We start from the raw sequence: 25298 nt of genomic DNA, 5'->3' as shown, positions 1-25298 counted from the left end.
AATGTTGACATAACAGATGAGATGGTTTGTTAGCTTCTAAAACATAAGTCATAGTCAATATATATGTTTTTCTTAATTGCACAATTTTAAAGACTCAAAATAATAACGAAATAACTCAAAATATAAGTTTTAGTCATTTTCCCCGATTCTCCAGTAGCTATAAAATAGAAATAAGATAATGTAATAAATAGCTTTATGTATTTATTTAATAAGCCTCGACCAAAAGCTTCACTTCCATAGAGAGAAGTTTTAGTTAGGCTGAAAAAGATTTTCGTATTCAGGGCCGACATTGTATCCCCCCTCCCTGTTTTCCTGAAGTCTCTTTCCAATAATTGCCTTAAAAAAAATGTAAAAGACGCAGTTAGAAATCAGTTAGATTTGATTTGAATTGGCCTGACCTGAAAACCAGTTCTTGAGGAACGCTTGTAGAAAAGGCTTTTATTCATTTTTTAATAATATTCATGAAAAGTTTGTAGTAGACAAATATTTTTGAATTTTGGGTGAAAGCTGTAGACTTCATTTTGGAATATTTTCGTATTACAGTAGAACCCCTCATATCCGGCCACCACGGGACCGAGCCCCTGGCCGGATAACGATTCGGCCGGATAAACCAACCTACAGTACACAGCACTTGACGAAACAAAACAATTGTACTGTACTGTACTAACCGCACTGGAAATAATCAACGAACTGTTTACAGGTTAAACCTATTAGCTCAACTGAGGACAACACAGGAAAATGTAAACAAATAGATACACCAAAATAACGCAAGAGTCGTTGGAGACTAGTGCGTGCAGCTGCGCGTCTGCAAGCCGTGGTAAATAAATTTCGATATTGGCTTCCGGGAAGTGGCCGGATAAACCGAGGTGCGGTAAAACCGAGGCCGGATATGAGGGGTTCTACTGTAATAATTTTATTGCATCATTTTCATATTAAACAATGTTGGAAATATTTTATATTTTATTTTCTCCGAATTTGTATACGGATTCAAAATACGGGAATAAAAACTTTTTTGGCCGAATAAATTTAGTATAACCCAAACAACTTCGGGAATAGAGTTTAATGTTTTGTGACTCCAGGATAAAACGGTTGCTACCATCGGTTTAGCAACGCAGTGCACAAAGTAACACCTAGCTGGGGACGCTATTGGGGGTTATACTCCTGGAAAATCTGGCCATCCCTAGAATAAGAGATGCAATGGAGTGGAAGTCCGACCCACGATCAGCACTGCGAATAATTCATGAGAATAACCGGGGTCTGCGGGAAGGGGTTAGCATTTGTGTAGAATCTCGTCGCTGCAATAATGGTATGGGGGGCGTCCATTGTCTATGAGAGAAATTAATCCGCGGTGTCGCCGTGAGGCTGTGAAAACATGACCGTTTGTCAGGCACAGCGGCAGGGCTGTGTATTTCATGTGATTTGATTTGATGTGTACAAATATACGGACAATCTTTACTACCCTTTGAACCTGTGTAAAAATATTTTTTTCTAAAACATGCTGATCACTATTAAGTCAATTTGTTGGAATCTGTTTCTCGTTGGGATTAATAATTTTTCATACGTACAAAATTATTGCACTAAAAAAATAAAAATAAAAATGTAGCGCAAACGGAAATTATGCTATTTAAACAATATTATATTTGTTAATTATAATCCGGTATATTATTATAAAAATTCATTTTCAATTTCATTTTAAATAAATCAAAATCAATGTCCTTTTCCTTATTATTTTCTAAATTATCTAGAAATTTGTATTAAGAAATATGCTAAAATTATTATAAATAGACAAATACGACTGAATTTACACCACTTACTATGTGTTGCAAAACGATTTTTTCGTGTGTACAATTAGCGTGGTTATAACCCCTGAGCTGCGATAAATATATAGTGTATAAATTAAGTCCTGATACGCCTGGATATATTCCAAACGTTTTAAGATATCAATCTACAACCTTAACAATAATAAAAAATGTTTTGAGGATTGTGGAGGGTTTGCATTTCAAAGGCGATTGTTTAAATTTCCTAATTAAACTCCTATTTGGTTACATGCCAATTTAAAGGTATATTCAATATAAATACAACGACACAAGGAAATCATCTCTACGGTGTTTCTAGCAGGTTATGGGCAAATAACGTAAAAATAATAATCTAATTAGGACAGTGCTAATATCTTGTACATATCAAAACTATGTGCATTATTCCTTTCAGTATGTCTTTTAGATTCTCAGTTTATCCCTTTACGTAGTATCTAATTTTTTTGAGCATAGTTTTTGTAAGAGGTAACTTAGACACTTTTTGCTTGGTGCCATCACAATGGAAGGGGTTATATGTCAATACATTTTGCTAGGAACGTCTTAGAGATGTTTCATTTATATCACTATGTTTCTATTGAATCGATATTTAAAATTCAATTTCCCAAGATAGGGATTGAAGATTTAAAGTAACCCCCTTCTACCCCCCATTTGAAATGGGGATGAACATCTTTGTATCCCGCAAAAAATCTACAAAAGTATATTTTAACTATGGTTAAGTTTGTAAATTGATATTTCAATCCGTTTAAAATATTTTCAGGCGTATAAGAACTTATGTATACTCTATATAAGACTTCACTATAGTAAAGACTTCATTGCACGTAGTAAATTAATAATACATTGTGCTGACAAAGGTATAAGAAAAGAAAAACTACGATTATTAGATTTTGAAATGTTAATGAAATTATTAATCAATGCTCATGTATGTAGGTATTTCAGTACGTAATAAGCTATCACCAAAATATAATAAATGCATCAAAATAATGCATAACGTTCAATATATGCATAAGGAATATGCTTAACTGCATATCCGAGAGCGTTGAATGACGAGCCTGGGAAATAAAGTGATAAGGTAGGAAAAGCATTGCACAATCTAAGTACGTATTTCCTACCGTGTCGTATATCTTTCATGCAGGATGATAATAAAACCTTTTTTACTGTCATAAAACATTTCAGTTTATTACATTATTAATTTATAATCTAACAAATACAATTTTCTTTAAACAACGGTGCTTAATAGTTCTTATTTAATATTATAAATTTATTTAGAACCGATATGAAAGTTGAAATGCTTTTTATCATCTAACATGGCAATTGGCCGGTAGACAAGAGTTAAATTGTAATTTTAAGAACAGAACCTAGTTTATCATGAAATGAAGAAAATTGTCTGAGAAATAAATAAATCGGCAACTGCCCTAATTTTGACAAGATTCGTAATATAATGGTAGAAAAGGGTTCAAATATTAAATAATATAATTGACAGGTCATATTCCGTTTATATCAAAAACTAAAAACCAACAATGTTGTAGTAACATAATAGTAAGAATAGCTTTTTCCTTTGAAAAACAACCATTTTTAGTTTTCGCATTTTTATAATGTAAGAATAATAAAGAAGAATATAATTTTACCATTTATAAATATTTTCTATTAAGTCACTTGAAAATAAATGATTATATAAAATCTAATAAGGGTAGCCAATTCTTTAAATTATTTTGTCTTGGGGAAAATAATTAGGGTCTCTGAGAGCACAAAATGCCTGTTTATAGTTCCTATAAACATATACTAGCTTCAGCCATCGAGATTAAGAAATTAGTTACCAATCCTAGTCACTTTATACAATTGGTTCACACTGGTATCGTCTTTATGAAAACCATTAGGCCTATATATTTAATTTACGTGTTAGACGATTGTTTAAGTGTCTAAGTACAAAATACGAGTCGTGAAAAAATTTATCATTAAGCAATTCACAATTGCTTTTTTAGGGTACCAAAAGCTACCCTATCATTTGAACCACTGCCAAAATCAGCGCTGATAACAATTGAGTCCTTTCTTTGTTGAAATTTCTCTAAAGATTTCACGAAAACCTAGGTTGTGTTCTCAAACGAAAACATCAAACCATACGTGAGACTGAAGGCTGAAGAGGTCACTGACGGAGGTTGCGGTAGGGGTTGAAGGTATGCTGCAGCTGCCTGTAACCTCCACAAGCCACTTCTTGCAGGTACCTCATGACGTCACCGACCGCTCCCTCCACACGGCCTAGCAGCGTTGGTGGGCAAGGTGCACCACCAGCGACTGGAGGTGGCGGCTGTTCTGGAGGACACCATAAGCTCCGACATCCTGGTAGGTTCTGGCAACAGCCACACCACAGTGTACCCTCAACAAATATATAAAAAATATGGAGAAACGTTTCAAAATGAAATTTGAATTGTAAAAAAATATAGCATATTTCGCTAAAAATGTTAAAGTTACAGTGATTAAGGTGGACTTACTTAAGGTGGACAACCTGTATAGCCATAATTTAGTAATGACTTAATAACTATCGGAATTAGGCCTTAATGATTAAGGACCCTACTAGACCTTCTTATATCACGTCCCTTATCGTTTGTCCGTCTGTGCGATAACTTTTCATAGATAGATTCCACAGATTTGAAACTTTCTACATAGTTTTACTTATACCGGTTCAAGTGAGATCTGAATTGATATTGGGATCAAATGGTCAAAGGTCAATCCGTCCATCTGTCTGTACGATAACTCTTCTTGGAAAGGTCCTAGAGAAATTTGGTTGGTAGGTGTATATTTGGCCAAGGAAGAACGCTACTGAAAGGATGATAAAAAGGTAAAAGATCAAAGCTGTCTACCTATATGTGCGATAATTCTTCTTGGACAAGTACTAGAGAAATTTGGTTGCTAGGTATGGCTTTTTCCAAAGAAGAACGCTAATGAAAGGAGGGTAAAAAGGTCAAAGGTGAATCCCCCTATCTGCCTGTGCGATAACTCTTGTTGGATAAGTCCTAGAGAAATTTAGTTGCTAGGTACATATTTGGCTTAAGAATAAAGCTACTGAAAGGAAGATAAAAAGGTAAAAGATCAAATCTGTCTAACTGTCTGTGCTATAACTCTTCTTGGAAAAGTACTAGAGAAATTTGGTTGCTAGGAACATCTTTGGCCAAGGAAGAACGCTACTGAAAAGAGTGTAAAAAGGTCAAAGGTCAATCCGTCCATCTGTCTGTGCAATAACACTTGGAAAGGTCCTAAATAAATTTTGTTGCTAGGTTCATCTTCGGCCGAGGAAGAACGCTACTGAAAGAAGGGTAAAGAGGTCAAAGGTCAATCCATGTATCTGTCTGTGCGGTAACTCTTGTTACATAGGTTCTAGAGAAATTTGGTTACTAGAGACATCTTGGGCCAAGGAAAGACACTACTGAAAGGAGGCTAAAAAGGTCAAAAGTCAGTTCATCTACCAGTCTGTGCGATACCTCTTCTTGAAAAAGTCCTAGAAAGAATTGGTTGGTTGTCACATTTTTAGCCAAGGAAGAACACTACTGAAAGGGGAGTGTCAAGGTAAAGACATTCTGTTCTTTTGTATATTGATTTGTATGTCCATGTTGTGGTAATCTTTCGTTATGCTGTAATCTATTTATATCCCGTTATATCGGTTTGGTTGGTAGAAGTGTGTATATTGGGTATTCTGAATCTCATTGATGGTGATTTATCTCTTATTGTTGTAACCAAAAACTATAATCAAATTTTAAATACGTGTAAATTTTGACATCACTGCTACATCATATGTGTTTATTCAAATTTAATGCTAATAATTTTAATGTTATAATTACAAAAATCAGTTAGAGGTAATTTTTCAGTTTGAAAAAAAAAATTCAGTAACTAACACTTGCGATAAATGAAAAGGCACTTAATGGAATTAGATGAACGTGCATGTATTTTTAGTTTATAAAACGATTTAAACCATAATATCCATACCATTCAAAACATACAAAAAGCTTTTTGAAAGTAGTCGTGTTAGTTTAGTCGAATATTTATTTAAAAATTGCTTTATTAATTCAAAAAATAAAACTTACGATGTGGAAGGATATGAGTAGGAGACAAGCGTAACAAACTGTAGCAGACATGAGGTACTAATGTAGGACGAGTCACGCGTGACTCAACAATATGATCAGTTGGCACGCACCTGTTCGTGATCTTTGTTTTCGATAGCTACCACATACCGATCTCTTAGTTACTCAATGACTAGCAGTCTAATTTAGGCCACACTGATATGTAAAATCAGAGGGAATCTAATAATCTTTAAAATTTTATCGTTTTCTATAAAGTCAAATATGTCAGTATAGTAGTTTGTTACTTATATGACTCGACTATATAAGTACATTCTATTTAATGTAATATGATATAATTTAAGGTTTTCATATATTATAAGGCAGCAATGTCTTCATCAATTTATTAAAATTTATCTTTGCTATTCTAATATTTTAAAATCAATAATTTTTTTTATATTAATATTTTATCGTAAATATACGAACTATGATATATTTCTCTCGTATCCCTAGTGATAATTATTGTCATATATATATATATATATATATATATATATATATATATATCTTCTTAATTAGTTAAGATACAGTTATAAAACTTGACAATTATATTAACCTTTCGTAGACCTTTTCGGAAATAAAGTCAAATAAAGCAAAATATACCGGTTCCTTTGTTATTATATTTAAACATTTTTAACAGACGTCGTTTTGAGACGGTTAATAGGATTTTGTAAATATTTATTTTCAAAAGGCTTACCAGAGGTTAATACAATTCTCAAGTTTTATAACTATCTTAATTGGTTAAAAATATAATAATTTCGTATAAATTTCTTTAAGTGTGTTCATATATTTCTCAAGTTTTATAACTGTACATTAACTAATTCAGAAGATATAATAAAAACAATAAAAAAACACACATACAGACAGATAGAAAATAAACAAAAGGTTTTAGGGCATACCTTCATATGAACCTTTTTGCTCATTTGTGGTGTAGAACAAAATCCCAGAGTATTGGAACACTTTTATTGAACACCCTGTATATAAAAACGTATTGGCTCAAGGGAAATTAATAGCAGTTAAAAGTCTAAAGTAATCCTGGATATATAAATGTGTATATATATATATATATATATATATATATATATATATATATATATATATATTATATATATATAATTTAATTTATTTAATATATATATATATATAATTTAATTTATTCATGAGATTTTATGTGGAGATTTTATACAGACAATATTATGCGACAGAAATATTTACATCCCTGGCACAAAAAAATAATTATGCCAGCTCACTGAGTGATAGGCTTTAATGACGCACAGCCAAATCTCATTTATGGACGTGCACCATCTTAGACGTCATTCTTGTTGTGTGGACGTATAGTTTGGAAAAATCTTAAAACTCATAGATTATATATTTTATTGTTATTTAGGCTACATTTGCTAATGTCATGTGTTACAATATCATATGACTGTTCTATGACTAAGCATATACGATCATTGAAACAATATTGTTTCATGATATTGAATGAAAGTAATATTGATGCAAAATTGCAAGTCTATAGGTTAGTTCGTTATCGAGACACCAAGCGGATACACAGAAATAACAGAAATTGTGCCAGATCCTCGAGTGAGAGGCCCTGAAGAGTCAGGGCTTACAATTAATGTATTTTATATCTTCTGAATTTAAAAATAAAGTTCCGGTAAATTTTGTAAATATATTGTGCCGATGGCCGAGTTGTCTAAGATGCTGGACTTTGAGTTTGAGTTAGAGATAGCGCAGGTTCGAATCCTGTCTGTGACCGTTGCACTTTTTATCAGTACAATTGACCTTGTACTGTATCGACTCTCCTCCTTATTCTGTTTGATAAGATCCTCGCACAGGCCAGTAGCCCATGAGGATGGGCAGAATAAGGCAAAAAGGAGATTGGCTTCTCCTTAAAAAAAAAAAAAAAAAAAAAAAAAATGGTTGGTAAGACTATTGATTCTACGGATAACAATATCAACATTACTAAATGTGTTAATTTATAGATTCCTGCGGTATGGATCGCAGTATCTCATATTAGGGGTATCTCCAGGAGTACTTTAGACTTTAACTGTCATTAATTTCCCTCGAACCTGTAGGTTTTTTTATCGTCCAGACTACATGAATTTTAGCGAGATACTCTAATGCTTTTACGTCGAAGCGCACGCAGTCTTTCGTGCACGTAGAAATCCCAACGTACTTAATACATCTCCTGTAATAGAGGTCTTTTGCCTTTCAATGTTTCTCATTGTTTATAACAACCTCATCCCTGACACCAAACCATCTTTCTCCAAATTCACCCACTTTTTTATGGGACTTTATAATTTAGAAATTCTTATACTTTCAGGAACTTCCAACATGATACATCCCTTTAGGTATTCTAATTTATTGTGGTCATGGTTCCAAAAATCCAGATTTAATGGTATATCCAGATAAACAGGAATTTAGATTCAGTATACCTTTTGGTCATTCTACACTTTCAGTCATCAAACTTCCCTTAGTATATGGATTCCTGGGAGCACGAGTCATGTATAACTGAATTTTTACTCTACAGACTTAGCCATCTACCTTACCCAACAGTTTCTCCTCCTTCTGATCTCCTTTGACAATAAAATTCCTCCAAGCAAGGTCTCAAATATGGAATTGCATTCGAACAAATTATATAAACATTATTAAACTATATTATATGCATTCATTACAACTCAAAGTTTAAAACTGACTAAAAAGTGCTAAGACTCCGATATGCAATTATAAATACCCGGTACCTCGTTTTAATCCTCATTCATTTGTAGTGGCTGATAAATTAAGTTTAGGGTTTTTGTAATAAAAGATTATGTATAGTAATGCAAAAAACTGTTGAATGAATTCATTGAAAAAAAAAACACCGATTAAAGCAACTCAAAAGGTACCTATTTAATTTTGATTTGCAATAGAAACTTTCAATTCTTGAAACTCAATGATGTATCCAATGTAAGTACATCTTAAATGGTAAAAAGCAATATAAATATAGCAAATTTAATTAAATAAACGTTTATTACACCAATAAAAAGTATTAGTACATGAAAAATTTCAATAAGAAACGCTTATGAGGGGCTAAATGTTCTCAATAATGCGGTAAATAGATTTATTGTTATTGCATTTGTAGCCAGTAACTCAAACGCAGACCAGCAATTGTCAAATACAACGCGCCAGCGGCTAGAGTTATGGGTTTAATCTGTAACAGGGAACTGGACGAACGGCTAGAGTTTTCAAGTTGGTGCCTAGTTTGTTTCCGGTTGCATACGACTTTCCGGTGTTATGATTAAAATGATAATTGTACAGTGTGCTTGAAAGTCCCATAACGTTTTAATACATTTATAGCAATCTCTTGTAAAACAATGAGTTGGAATATATCAATATTACCCATAAAAATCTAATTTTTATAAGATTATCAGGTTTTTATCTCATCAGGGGCATGACCCGCAAGAAGTCAGAAGAATTTCTTAAATTAGAGCATAATTCGAGATGTACATCAAATTAAAGGTCTTTTTCAGTAAAACACAATGCTGTAATTCGGACCACAAAAGCAATCGGACCCTATCCAGTAAATCAGTGTTTTAAAGTTTCTCTTAAATTATGCAAGTTTATATAATAGATACTATTCTATTTTTTACAAATAACACTAATTTATTTTAGTTAAATTAAAAAACAAGCACTGATAGTTACAGTAAGTGTTCAGAATGCTCTCTTGGCAATGTGTCTGTTGGCAATATCCAAATCTGTGGTAAATACCAGTGACATTTTGTAACAAATCTGAAAGTATTTTCCAATTTTTTCATTTATGCTATGAATTAGTTCTTGTGTGTTATCAGGCTTAGTTATGTAAAACCTTTGCTTTAAATTATCCCATAAAAAGAAATCTAAAGGGTTTTGATCTGGTAAAATAGGTGGCCACTCAATTTTTCCCCTACGTCTTATCCAAAGATTGGGAACATGTCCAGCAGCTTACATAGTTCCCGTTGATACCTTACTGTGTTATAACTTTGACCCAATACAATTATGTAAAGCCGGTGTAATTGTATCTCTTAAAATCATATGAAACTCCATAAAATTGCAATTGATTACAAATGATTCTACAATGTGATTTCCAACTATCCAAAATTCTCGTAGTACATAGACCTTTAAATCGGTTGAAACCTTTGAATCATGCAAATCGGTTTATTTTGTCTCCTATACATACTGCACGTGTGATCTGAAGCATCCTGTTTAGTGTAAAATATAAGAGCCAAGAGCCAATTTACTTTGCATAAGTACACAACACGTTTTCTCGTGAAATCGATAGAGGAATTTGTTCTCTTTAGTCGGAATGGGCAGGTAAAGAAAGAATAAAAATAAGAAACAACTAGTTTTTCGGATAATTTTCTTTAGCTTGACAAACTTAAAACCAACTATCATACACATACGTTAATATAAAATCAGCGTCAGCTTTTAGATGACCAACCACACCAACAAAAGGGCCCATTTTTTGTCTGAAAGTCCAGATTTGTATTCTCTTTATCTAAAGTAGTTAATTGACGGTTATAAAACTATTATTTATTTGTGTGATGGTCCTTTACGAATATATCAAGCTTAACAAATTTAATAAAAAATAAAATCGTTTGATACTTTTAAACCGTTTAGATACTTTTCTATTTTGAGGCTGACTATAAATTCACTCCTTAGGAAAAATTCCTTTATCGATTTGAAGAAACACAAGATTGTGTGCTTGTACAGTGCAAATTGACTTTCGGCTCCTAGACAACAGCGTTGCCAAACGTTATCGTTACCAATGTCAATCTGTAATAAGTGAAGATCATCATAACAAAATTCGATTAGTAAAAGTAATTCAATGACTTCACTACAGCAAAACCACATGTTCTCGTTATTAGTAACCGATTCTCGTCAGCTGGAACCGATTGTAAAACCATATCGTATCAAATATCGCAAACGTTCAATTATTATACGTCGGCGCAAATATTTTATTTGGCGGGGATTTAGCGGCGAGAGCGCGGCTGACTGCACGACGATAAGCCAATAGATCTCTTGTTGTTTGAACTAATGTATTAATGTTGATTTACGGAACCACGGGCTTCGCCATAATCGCCCATTTAGTGTGGCCACGTATTACCCACTAATACGTTTAGCTAAATCGAATGCAATTACAAGCCGTGCATCGTTCTATAAATAGATGGATCTGATGGGCGGTACAGCCAATCAGGGTAGAAAATATAACGATTGTTTCAATGGCGAATATTAAACAGTACAAATTGGATGGGTTATATCAATAAAAATGAATAATCAATAATACATTGCACTCTTGTTTAGTTATTTTACATAACGCTTTTACCTTCATAAAAATATAATTCTCTTCATATTTAATAATCCAATGAATCGTACATATTATTTAAATTTTAATTCTATGACAGATTTATTTAGTAAATTTATACCTTACACTGTTATTTATCACAATAATGATGCACTAAATTATTTATAGTTCTTGTTGGTTATATCAGTTTCCTTCTTTTATTTTTTAAAAAAAGGACTGGCCGACCCCCTTTTTAAGCCTTATTCTGTTTGTCCTCATGGGCCACTGGCCTGTGCGAGGATCTTTTCAAACAGAATAAAGGGGAGTGTCGATACATTGCAAGATCAATGGTACTGATAAAAAGTGCTTCGGTTACAGACACTATTTGAATCTGCGCTATCTCTAACTCAGACTCAAAGTGCAACGCCTTTAGACCGCTCCGAATTCCCGATGTAATTATATTACTAAGTTAAATCAATATTCAATACGAAACAACCAAAGTTCTCTCAATTTAAGAAAAGGGTGATGTCTCAGGTACTAATCTGATTATATTAAGTGTTGTTTTCACATTCAAAATTCTCTTTTAATTGATAACATGGTGTTGGGGACACTGTATTTGGATGGTTTAATTCAAACTGTTCAACCTGTGTATCACTTTTGACAAACTGATTGTCCATATCTGAAACACAGTTATACACGTGCCTATCTAGTAGTTTAGCTGCTGGTATTTCACAAGGTTCAAGATTGAACTTATTGATTTTTGTTTGTTTATTATTGTCCAACTATTTTGAATTTTGAAGTTATATAATATAATGTCTTTTATACATAATTCTTACCGCTTTCCATGCAATTACATCATTGGATATCTTTAATAAAATAAATAATAATTACTTAAGGAAAAACAATAGTTTTATTTTTGAATGATCGTTTCTTGGTATTGTAGAGTAATGCAGTGAGATGATGGAAAATTTAAGCTGGAAGGACAGTGTATTCATAAAAAAGGTTAGAATTTGTCAACAATAGAATTATGAGAATCGTTTCATTGGATGGATTGTATCCAGTTTCAGTTATGGGACTTTCGTGTTCTTGGATAGTAAAGCCGTTGATCGTAGATACTTTTGCTATATTTTTGGCTAAACATTTTTACAACTCTCAGTGTAACTATGTACTTTTGTCTCAAATCTTGTTCATAGTATCCTACTCTTTTTTAACATTTTTATTTACTTATATAATATAAGAAATAAATCGAAAAATGTTATTGTTAGTTGTAAATGTACTTTAATACTATCAACCCCTTCAAATATTTTGAAATTGTATCATACAAAATAATATTATAATTTAGGTAATATTAAATATTATAAAAGTAAAACCTTTTGTGGTTTAAGGATATGTTTATTAATTCATGTAGTAGCGCCAGTTATCCAAGAAGTTTGCTAAGGAAATAAATATATTTTATTAAAATAAGAGATGTTCTAGGCTATTATATATAATTATAATCCATTGTAAGGTAAATAATGTGAATGGCTCCACTTGGTTTATTTTGAAGATAATATAATATATAAACGGATAATGAGCATACCAAGAACACGAATTAAAGCATATTCTATCAATAATTTGGTGGTTGGTGTTTTTTTTTTTTTTTTTTTTTTTTTTTTTTTTTTTTTTTTTTTTTTTTTTTTTTTTTTTTTTTTTTTTATTGTTATTCATATCACAGAGCATAAATTTATCTAATTTCCGTATTTTTCAATGTACACCATATTTATATAGAATATGTAGGTTGTTTCTGTGTGTATATTTTACTGTTTCTTTTTAAAAGAGCCACTTTTTTAGACTAACGTTTTATGTCTTGCAGCCTGATGACACCACACTAATGTATTATTTTTTTATTTGTGGATGATGTAAATTCCGAGATTTTATAAATTTTATGCACATTTGTAATTTAGACAATATCAGTTATTATGGCAAAATAGGACCGCGCTGATAAGCTTTGGTCTTAGTGGGGCTTAAATTATACTATATTTTTGAAATAAAACAATTCAATACAATATTTGTAGAAACGAGGGTATACGTTAGATTATAACCCATGATTATAGAAATTTACATAAAAATTAGCGAAACCCGAAGAAAATAATTTTCAAAGTTTCCTTTGATCATAAACGTTTCTATTGTTCAGTAGTGCGTTATGTTTTACCACAGCTTAAAAATTGTATTTTCGCTTGTAAACCGCTTATGCAATAACAATTAAAGCAAGAATCGTGAATTTCCCATTAGCAAAAACTGAAACAATACAGCGTTGTCGCGTTGTCATAAATCAAACTCAATTGGAGAAGAACAAACCACAGGAACTTATTAACAAGAGTTATTGCTTTAATCTGGGGATGTTAGTGACCAAAATGAAAACAGCTCGGGCCTTCACAGACGACAATAAAATATTCAGCTTCGCCAGAGAGGGCTGGACGTAATGGACAACATGTGCCTGGGATAGAGCTTAAATACTTGAGTTCCCCGTGTCGGCGCGGGGTGGTGTGGCGGCTGTGATCACTGCGCTAAATAAAATAAGGGATACTTTCATTACAAATTTCCCACCCCTAAGTAATACAATTCGTTGCGTATTTTATATATATATTCAGTCTAATTCCCTCAAACATTCTTAGAATGTAAATTTTATTTAATCTTACACTTTTCATTAATAGGATCATTAATGTTTAGTCAGGTATTTTGTAAAAAAGTAGATTATTTTTTAATACCCATTTTTGCTTCAAATATAAAAAGAACATTTTCATTTTAAACGGAATGTCATCTGTTATGAAATTAGAGAATTCGCCATTTAAAAACTGTATTTTTTACTATTTCCTTATGAGTGTACTTATTGCATTTAAGTAAAAAGAGTAAAGAATTTAGAAAAGTTTTTTACTGTAAAATTGTAATTACTTTTGTAAATTAGGTTTTGTTTGCACTAAAATATAACTAAATAAGCTTGAATATGCAGAGTTATGAAAAGAAAACATTGTATTTTGTTATTTATGTGTGGACTTTTCTTAGGTTGAAATAAGTTTGGAATATTTTACGTATCGAATGTTCATTAAAAATTTGATTGATAATGGTAAGAGTAATAAGATTTTGTCTATAAAAGAGTAAGGTATATTTGGAGTAACAATTTTATACCTAAATATATACTTGTAGAATACTATGTAAAGATACATCGGAGATAGAATCTAGTCTGCAATGCAAATTCCTCATTCATATCTCTCTATACCTGTTGAAAATCGCATTAAAAGAAAAATGCTTTCGATCAAAGCAATTAAAGGCATCGTTACTGTATATCCAAATGTAACTCCATTATCAAAATGTCGTGCCTGTTAAATAAGGGCCTTTCAAACAGGAATATATCAGTAAAGTAGTGAAAAGTTTTATAAGGAATATAAATATTAAAATAAAAACATACGACCGTTTAAAAAATGTATGGCTAATGATAAGGAAGTCTTTTTCTAATAAAATAATAACTTTTGGGATTTTGTGCAATTCTTTTACAGAGCTGGGTATCATATAATTAGATATAATTATAATTATAGATTGATAGTAACCATTTAAAGGTCAATTTAAAAACCATTTTAGAACGCAAAGGTCAATATAATACGGATAAGATATATATGAATACAATGGAAGCATCACTCAAGTGAGGAGTGTTCAGGTAGGAGCAATAACGCACAGTCAGGTAAGTTTAGTAAAGTAGGATTGTTTGTCCAGGACCTGAGGAAACGTGACGTCGGCAAACGTCATCAAAATTAGGCGTGGACCTACAGTCCGTAATATTTGACCGGCTGGAAAGCTATATAAGCGTCAACCAGATCTTAAGCTTACACGGTCAGCGCCTACTCTACCATTCCAATTTCATGGTTCAAAGAGGGTCCAAAAATTGTTGATACCATTGTTTCGCGCAAGATTACGTGATAGAATTAAATGTAATTTTATGACAAATTTTTGATTGCCAATTTGAGAAATTTGTCTTGCGCTTAAGATTTTAGAACCACAAATTTAAACAGCAACCATTAATACATCTGAACCTATAAAGTACCTAGGTTATACAAAATGAACAAAATTAAATATACTTAATTGCTTTAGTGCAAAATAATATATATATATATATATATACATGAACAGGTAAAGTACTATTTTAGTACTTTTTCTGATGAGAGTATTTTTACAACTCATGAAATAAATAAATAAATAAAAATATATCTAAGAACTGTTCTTCGTTGTAGTCTTTTAAAGCGCAGACGACGTTTTATTCGTTGTGTAGACAACACTGTTTCCAGTAGCAGCGGATGTCATAATTTATCTCTGGAGTAGCTGCTTTGTTGCGTTACATTCACTCTTACAAAACTATACATTTTTGTATATTAAACCAATCTATTTAGAAATAATTTCACATTTAAGTGCTAATTGTTTTTATATTAAAAAGTTATTGCTTTTCTTATTGAACTAAAAACTTTGATTATATTTTTATATTTCACTAATAATTAAATATACATAGTAATAAATATTATCACAATTAATTACATACAAAGCAGTTTTAATTTAATAAGACAAAGTAATACATTTCTATAAGTGTCAAATTAAAAAATTCAATGTTTTTTGATACGTTTTGTTTGAATCTGATTCCATTTACCGAATTAATTTCAAAATTTTGACTTCTCTCTCAGAGTGTGCATAGAGTACCGTAAGTAAAACCATGGTACATTGAACCTTTTTAAATAATAATAAAAACTGTTCCAAACGTTACTTTAAATTATTACAATAAAGCAAATAACTAAGAACGCCTGTTAACAAACCATACAATTACAAAGTTTTGGAAACAATACAACAGCCGCTGTAAAAGTCAGAATCACGTGCGACGATATATCAACTACGACAGGTTATACGAGTAGTCGCTACCCCACAAGAACTATCGCGGCAGACCAATTACAACACAGGGGTGAGGGGCCAGGTGGGAAACATATGTCTGGGCCACACGTGAGTCAACTTTTATGGTTTGTCAATTACGAATTGGTTTTGCCAAGTACAACCACAAGGCGTATAGCTGTATTTTTTCACTTGCAAATTATTTAAAATGCATATTGCGTCCTTTATATGCAATGTACTTCGAAAGGATAATAAGATTTTGAAATTTGCCATCGTTACAGGTTAAAAAAGATACAACACAACGTTTCGAGCATTCAAATCCATCCTCCTCGTCAGGTGTAGGAGGTATACATACACAAATAAAGAGCAGAAAGATGTCAAGAAGGGAAAGAAAAGGGTTCAAACATACCCAAAAGCTGCTTCCAGAGCTGGAGTCTTTAAGGTGTAGTCAGTGAACCCTTTTCTTTCTCTTTCTGAAACAAAGAATATTACTTCAGTTTTACTTAATAAAACTTTACTTAGTAAATTATTACTCTAAGGTGAGTTTAGAAAGTGTTTAATAAATTCCTCATTTTAATAAACGGCAACACAGGAAACCGCTATACTATAAACAGAATGATTACCAGTGTGCTTGATTATGTTTAATACACGACGAGTAATATTTGCGACCTATAACTTGTTTTTTTGGATTCGCTGCGTTAAAGATTCATGTTTCATGTGGTAGAAGTAAAATTACATTCTCCATTATACTATTTTACGTTTTTGATAAGCGAAGAACATCCACTTATATAAACATATATTAAACTATTATAATATTTCTGAACTGTATAGAAATATCAGTATATATGAAAAAGCAAAAAAACAATGATCTCTTTTTCTCAAAACTGCAAGCCTTAAATCTAAACAAAAATATGGATGTTCAGCAGGAGCATATCACTAACCGCAAATGTCGAGATTCTGGAGTGCAAGGGTACTTCGATAGGTCTAGTCTACTGTGGGAGATGACTGTAGCCTAGACAGAGTGTGCTACCCCCTGCCTACTTTGACTGGAAAGCCTGGTTCAGAGCTGGATTCCCGTTCTTCCGAGGAGACATGATTTGAGTTAATGCCCTAAACTATTCCTCATGGATCTGAACGATCTCTACCCGTAAACTTACCCATCCAGAATGCCTGTCACTCCGGAAGTAGCGCAAAGGTCCTTATAGGCGCAATTTTCTAAGCTTCTTGTCGTAAGAGAACAAAAAAAATGTGAGCATGATGCCATTTAGACCGCACTTCCATTTAGATGATGCTTAAGATATTTTAAGCACAACCACCATAATGTAGCAATGTTGCAAATCGAATACTTTTACCTCTCGAAATTAAAGAAATGCAAATTAACCTCTTGATAACTTTATACCTACAGAGTACATAAATGTACAGGGTAGAGTGAGAATGTATACCATAATGTATCCATGAGCACTGTCAGGGCAATTAAAAATACACGAGCAACATACCAATCGCCGTGTCAAGTGAATAACCAATAGTATTTAATGACGTCATGTATTATACATGGACAGCGATTGCATTATTTGTTCAGTAGTTCATTGTGTATACATTGCTCCTCATGCAGATGTCACAGTTTGTAACTGTAACACTTGCAATCGACGTGTCCAGTGAATATCCACTAGTACTTAATGACGTCATGTATTATACATGGACAGCGATTGCATTATTTGTTCAGTAGTTCATTGTGTATACATTGCTCCTCATGCAGATGTCACAGAGTGTAACTGTAACACTTGCCAATAGTCGTGTCCAGTGAATATCTACTAGTACTTAATAACATCATGTATTATACAAGGACAGTGATTGCATTATTTGTTCAGCAGTTCATTGTGTATACATTGCTCCTCGTGCAGATATCACAGTTTGTAACTGTAACACTTGCCAATAGTCGTGTCCAGTGAATATCTACTAGTACTTAATAACATCATGTATTATACAAGGACAGTGATTGCATTATTTGTTCAGCAGTTCATTGTGTATACATTGCTCCTCATGCAGATATCACAGAGTGTAACTGTAACACTTGCCAATAGTCGTGTCCAGTGAATATCTACTAGTACTTAATAACATCATGTATTATACAAGGACAGTGATTGCATTATTTGTTCAGCAGTTCATTGTGTATACATTGCTCCTCATGCAGATATCACAGTTTGTAACTGTAACACTTGCTAATCGTCGTGTCCAGTGAATATCTACTAGTACTTAATGACGTCATGTATTATACAAGGACAGTGATTGCATTATTTGTTCAGCAGTTCATTGTGTATACATTGCTCCTCGTGCAGATATCACAGAGTGTAACTGTAACACTTGCCAATAGTCGTGTCCAGTGAATATCTACTAGTATGTATAATAACATCATGTATTATACAAGGACAGTGATTGCATTATTTGTTCAGCAGTTCATTGTGTATACATTGCTCCTCATGCAGATATCACGGTTTGTAACTGTAACACTTGCCAATCGTCGTGTCCAGTGAATATCTACTAGTACTTAATGACGTCATGTATTATACATGGACAACGTTTGCATTGTTTATTCAGCAGTTCATTACGTAAACTCTTCATGTAGATGTCACATTTAGCAACTGTAAAACTTGCTAATAGTCGTCAAATTAATATAGGTTCCTCGTTATTACTTTGAAATTACGTAATTTTTTTAAAATTTACCTGTTATTTGAATGACTATATTGCTACCGTGGTTATACTTGTAAAGTCTTCTCCCCTAGGAGCCCATAGCCGATTCGCATTTTTGTAAAGACACAATCTGGTTTTTCTTGAAATTAACAGACATTCTTTCCTCCCATAGAAATTATTCAGAGGTCCTAAACAAAAGGGTTTAAAATTCTAACGTTTTTTCCAGATCATATTTTTCTTGGCCCATTTTATACTAACCATCGGACACGGCAATAAATGTTATATCAGCTTCAGGTCCATATACAGCCCGAATTCATGGTTATAAATGTAAATTTGAGTCTTTTTATCTAGTTGTCCATGATAAAACTATTAAAATTTTCAAACTATTTATGTGTTTTATGGTCGATTATAAATGTGTGAAGCTAATAACTAAGGGCCAGAAAAACCTTATTGTTTCGTGTACGTTAAAGCAATAAACGCGAACATGAAATGAAACGCCAAGTCACGACATACAGAAAGAAAGAAACCATGATGCAACACCGATTTACCTCCTAATACCAGAATTTACGCTTATCAATAGGTGATCTGAGACTGAACATGGAGTTTTTGTATAATATTTACTATTCATTTAATAGAATTAGAGAAACTATGTCTGTTACAAATCAGTATAAAATTTTTTTTATATTACAAGACGAATAACGCATAATTTATAAATGTCTTAAGTTATCAGACATTACTGCTTCAGAGTATCATACTAACGTTTGACAGTAATACTATTCAATTTAATTGATTTTAATGCCTCATAATGGTTACTTAAATAATTAATGAATAAATAATGGATTTTCCAGTTATATTAAATACTAGCTGATACCCGCGGATTCGCACGCTCTACGTAAGCTTTGCCCATGTATGTGCACTTCTGATAGGAGTCAATTAGATTTCCAACGCCGATGTAGAGTTTGCCTTGTCGCCACGACCAAGAAAGTGTCTGTATATTTATAGCTATTGTACACGTACCTTTACTTTATTATAAAGTAGTCTAACACTCAAGCTTTAAGTTCAACCAGAAATTTATCTTAAAGAGAAATTTCCCCCATCATAACTTAGCGCCTTCAAATAGTATTTGGTTATTTAATATACATAACTGTCAGGTAATTGTAGTTAATGATGTGCAGGCGCTTTAAAGACTATTATCTTTTGCAGCGTCACTTGGTGGCGAGTTACATCAATGGGCATAGCATATAAACCTTATCCGTGGAAAAATACATATACATAAACATTTTCATAATGATCGTTCAAATAGTTCACGATTCCATAAAGGACAAACACACAAACATTCATTTATATATATATATATATATATATATATATATTTTTATATATATATATATATATATATATATATATATATATATATATATATATATATAGATAAGACAGTTATAGTTTGTAATGAAAACACTACAGCAATAAACCCGTGTCCGTTGTTGGGGCACCCGAATGTCAGACCTCATAATGAGGCGAAGATAATTAGTTTTGAAGATAAAATAGTTCTAAAAAATTAGCCTTGTAGAATACTTGCTTCTTTATAGTATCCACGAATACCGCTACAGGGTAAGAATTATTAAGAAGTTTTATATGTAGATATAAGGTTTCCCTTGCCTTTAAGCATTAGTTAGGCCTGTTTTAGGTTGGTTGAGTAAACATAATAAATAATAACTAATCATATTTTTATTGCTTTCAAACAATTTTATTCCTTAGTTTACTATTCTAAGACTCATGTATTGTACGCATACATGCATTAAATTACATTCTCTCTCTCATCATTTATACATGGCTTCAGTATCGGTACTAAGTTGGGACTAAGTAGTCCCAGTGGCGTAACATGAACTCAGTAAAACACTAGTAAGACACTAAAAGCTCCTTTAGTCGAGTTTTAAACGGGGTTGGGTTTTTGATATTTTTTATGCTCTTAGGGAGATTATTAATTTATCTGACATAAGCTTGTGAAGGAAGTTATTGAAATGAGATGTTGCTTTCTGGAAATGTCCCTAACTCTAGTATCATACCTGTGGACGTCTCTGCCCCGCACCAATTCACATTGGAAATCGGCAATGCAAAGCTACATCCAAGATATAGAGGCAGGGTAAAGTCAGAAAAATATTCTCCCTGAAAGTATTGCGGCACTACTCTCTTGGTTTAAATTTGCACATAATTCTGATGACTTTCTTCTGAAACCTGAAAACTCTGTTGAATATGATGCTGGCACATCCATCCCAAAGGTGTATCCCGTAATTCAAATGGAGATATAAAAGGCCAAAATAGGCCATATTTAGTACTTCAAAAGAACAAACCTGTTCCAAATAACTCACAGCAAAAACGCCTGAAGCAACCCTTGCACATGCATGCCCAACATGATCAGTCAAAGTTAATCCACTATCGAGGTACATTCTTGAAAAACAAAAAAACCTACACATTAAGTATTGGATACGTAAACCAGTGTAACATAAATTATCATAGGAAATAAGTTGTAAAATATCTCGAAAAATCCTGTTTCCAATAAATTCAAATAAATAATTTAAAAGTACTCAAATTTGGCATATCTCCGTAATCCTGCTATTCTTTGACATTTTTTCATTTCGTCTCAGTCGGAAGAAGAAGAATGTAGATTTTGGGACCACAAATTGATATATTTCTTATAGGATTTACGCGTAATTAAAATCATGAAACTCATTCCAGATACAAGGTCATTTTTTGAACAGGTGGTTTAAGTATTCTCAGGGCATCTTTCGTGACGATACGTACAATTTTCGATTAGTGCTACCATGAAGACATTTGCTATAGGCTGAGTTTGTATACAAAATATATCTAATAATGAACTTTGCATTATCTGTTCTTCTGAACACCTCATGCATTTAGACTAAGTCAACGCAAAACTTCAGGTTTTATTCGGGTAATGCACATGACCTTAAAAATCAAGTAGACAACAGCCATATCGTGTTTATCAGTAAAATGGTAAAACTGAAAAAACAAGGAAGTGGTTGTGTAGAATTTTGCACTCCGCCCGCAGATGCGCAGAATGCAGGGCGCTAACATAAATAGTGAGATGTCATCTTCAGTATTCTCGAACACGCTGCTTTTGTCTGTACAGGGTGTTGTGACTTCTGCTACTGCTGCCTCCTCTCTCTCGAGGGAGAGAGTTAACTACTCTTCTTGTTTACAAGTGTTGAACAAGAAATTCCTTTTTGTAACTTATAAATTACACACCTTCGTAGAACAATCTAATCCAGTTTACTTGCAGAAGAAATCCCATTTTGGCTAAAAGTACTTTGTCAACTTTTGGTTATAAATAGTCTAGTTTGACAAGTGCGTATAACATATCAGTATCTATATTATAAAAAATTCTTGATTTTCATAAATAAAATTTAATTTAAAATACATACGAAGACTGCATATAAAGTAATAAGACTAAGTTTTTCCTACAAAACTGGCAACATTGCAACTCTGAATTAGTCATATGTTTATCCAAACTGCTGTTCAACATTAAGTGTTAATTTCATTTGTATATTATTGTCATGTAAGTTGTAAGCAAACTTCAAGGAAAATTAGTGTTTGATGTGCGTTCCTAAGTTACGAGCAACCTTTACGGAAACAAATTGTGTGTTAAACTGTAACGATTGAAAAATTGGAGAAAGCTTATGGCGAAGTTATTGACTTTCTAAAACACGATATCTTACGAATCTTGGATTATTGAGTATGATCTAGAATCAAAACTTTTAGAGTAAAGATTGGCACGTTTCCAATTCACCTTGTCCGAAAAAGGCAAAAATTAGCACAAAAACCATGTTGATTTTCTTTCTTTGATTCCAGTGGCATTGTCCATAAATATATTTACCTGCATAACAAACTGTAAATTAATACTTTTATCGTGAGATACTTGAAAGGCTGCTGAAAGAGCCATGCCCGTGGAACCAGCCATTAACCCTCCAGGTGCTGACATCGCGTAGCGCGATGTTAGCGTATACCTGTTTCCATTGCTGACCTCGCGGAGCGCGATGTCAGAAACGCGATCTCTTTAAACCACGCTAGTGGCTATATATTACGGAATAATCACGAAACTATTTTATATAGTATTAAACTAGAAGAAATGCGGAACTCGTTATACTCTATGGAGCACGTCTTTGCTCAAAGACCGGCGCCTATACGACAGCTGTTTCTAAGCGTATGTTTATTTCCAAGTCATACGGTTCGGTCGTATGTTATGTAAATTTATGTACATAATTATATTTTTTTTAATTAATTTATTTTAGTTTAATTGTTGATTTTAATTGTGATATTTTTGTGAACTGAACACATTTTTGAGACGTGAAAGTGAAGAAAGACTACATGTTACAATGTAGTACACAATGTTTCAAATATCACTGATTTTATTACGTGTTACAATTATATCGTTTTTTGCTCTGAGTGAATTCTGTCAATATGTAAAACCCATAAGATGTATATACTTTTGGGTTCATTATTAAATTACCTACAACTTGTATATCTTGGAATTTTTATTTTTCATAACTCTTTTTTTTTTGGGTGAAATGATATCTAAGCTCAAAGTGAAAAAATAAAAAACTTTTTTTTTTTTTTTTGTCAAGATTTACATTCAGCAATATTTTTACCATGTAAAGGTAAGTCATATAAGTATTATTATCATATTCTGTGATCTTTCCTGAAAATAATGATATATAATATGTAGTATTTACATTAAGGTAACAGTATATAAAAAAAAACTTTCTAAACGCTCCCTTGCAAACATACTGAAAAAATGCCCAGGCACTTAAGGCACCCCCCCAGTTCTAACCAGCACTTGGAGGGTTAAAGACAACTGGATGATAATCATTTCAATGTGCCTTGCCACACTAGACTTTGGATTACTGAGTTTTTGACCAGAAAACACATTCCTGTCGATCCTCAACCACCCTGTTCTCCTGTCTTGAGTCCTTATAACTATTGTTTGTACCCTAAGCTATTATATGCCTCAAAGGGCATCATTTTGAAATAATACAAAACATAAAACAAAATGTGACCAACCAGCTGAAGAACATTTCCGTTTCCAACTTCTAGCACTGCTACGAGGATTGGGAAAACTTAATGAAGTGGTTTGTGGCTTTCCAAGAAAACTAATTTGACGGTGATAGAGATCACAGATAAATATACAGTGAATAAAACGTTTTATCCAACAAGTCTCATAACTTTATTTACAGAGCTCTTATGTCTAAATAGAAAGCCTCTCATGAATATGAAACACATTCGACTATACTGGTCTGCCCCATCGGCTTCAAAATTTCCAAAGTTAATAGTCCATATTAAAGTATATTCTTTTAGTTAAAAACTGCTGATTGCTATTTAAAACACATAGAACGTTGCTCAGATAGTTAGCCCCAATCTACTAGCCACTACAACTACTCCGTAGCAGAGACAGTGAAGTAGACATTGCACTAACTTTCTTTGTGTTAAATGTATTAATAATTTATTGTCAATAAAATAAAATCAAGGAAATCAATAAAATTTTAGATGTCCGTGGAAATAATAAATAGAATTTTGGTCATCTCATCATATCGAATCGACGATTTGACCAAGAAAATTATGGTACGCTTAGCATATATTTTTGGATTTTTATAAATAAAATTCAACTCAATTTTTTAGGAACAAGGTTTAAACCTGTGGTCCTGCCATACCATTTTCATGCAAAAATGAAGGAATTTCACAATTATATCCCTCAAACTGTTGAAAAACAGTTATTGAGTCTAGTCCTGAAACACGAAATTGGAGTGTGTGTAAACATAGGCTACCTGACTAAAATTTAGGATTACACATTAAGAGATATTAAGAACATATTCAAATTCAGGTAATGATATCCGATCACAAGCATATTGGATACCATAGATTAACAGGGGCAAGGGCAGTAGAATGATCAGTATTGCATATTTAAGGAATACGCTATGCCGTTTGCAAGGTCTCAGGATGTTTGATAAAGTCTCACTTGATAGTCACTTAGAAATCAGATGTACTAGCGACCATCTTATTTTTAGCAGCATAAGCAAAAATGTTGAACCTCTTACAGTTTTATGACCATATTTTTGGTCGTAGACTTACAGGATATGTCTCATTTTAAAGATATATTATTAATAAGCTTCCAAACACCAAACTTTCTTTAGTTTCTCTATTAAGTTTTAATACCTTAACAGTGTACAAACACTGGAGCACAAAATCTATATTAAAATCTTTTCTGAATAATCAATAAATATATATTTTTATGCGTATTGGTAGTCATAATTTAAAATTAGACATCTCCCTCAACTTCATATCTAAAAACAAGGGTGTAAAAGTGATTGAGGTTCAAAATTGTACTTGTGAATTTAACACCAAGGTAGCCGTTCTTAAGCATGTTCCCTGATGCATAAAGAGTCCCAGTACTTAGGTACCAATTATAGACAA

The sequence above is a fragment of the Homalodisca vitripennis genome, chromosome 5, assembly GCF_021130785.1.
Source record: "Homalodisca vitripennis isolate AUS2020 chromosome 5, UT_GWSS_2.1, whole genome shotgun sequence".
In the NCBI taxonomy this organism is placed as follows: Eukaryota; Metazoa; Arthropoda; class Insecta; order Hemiptera; family Cicadellidae; genus Homalodisca; species Homalodisca vitripennis.
This window is presented reverse-complemented; position numbering follows the sequence as displayed.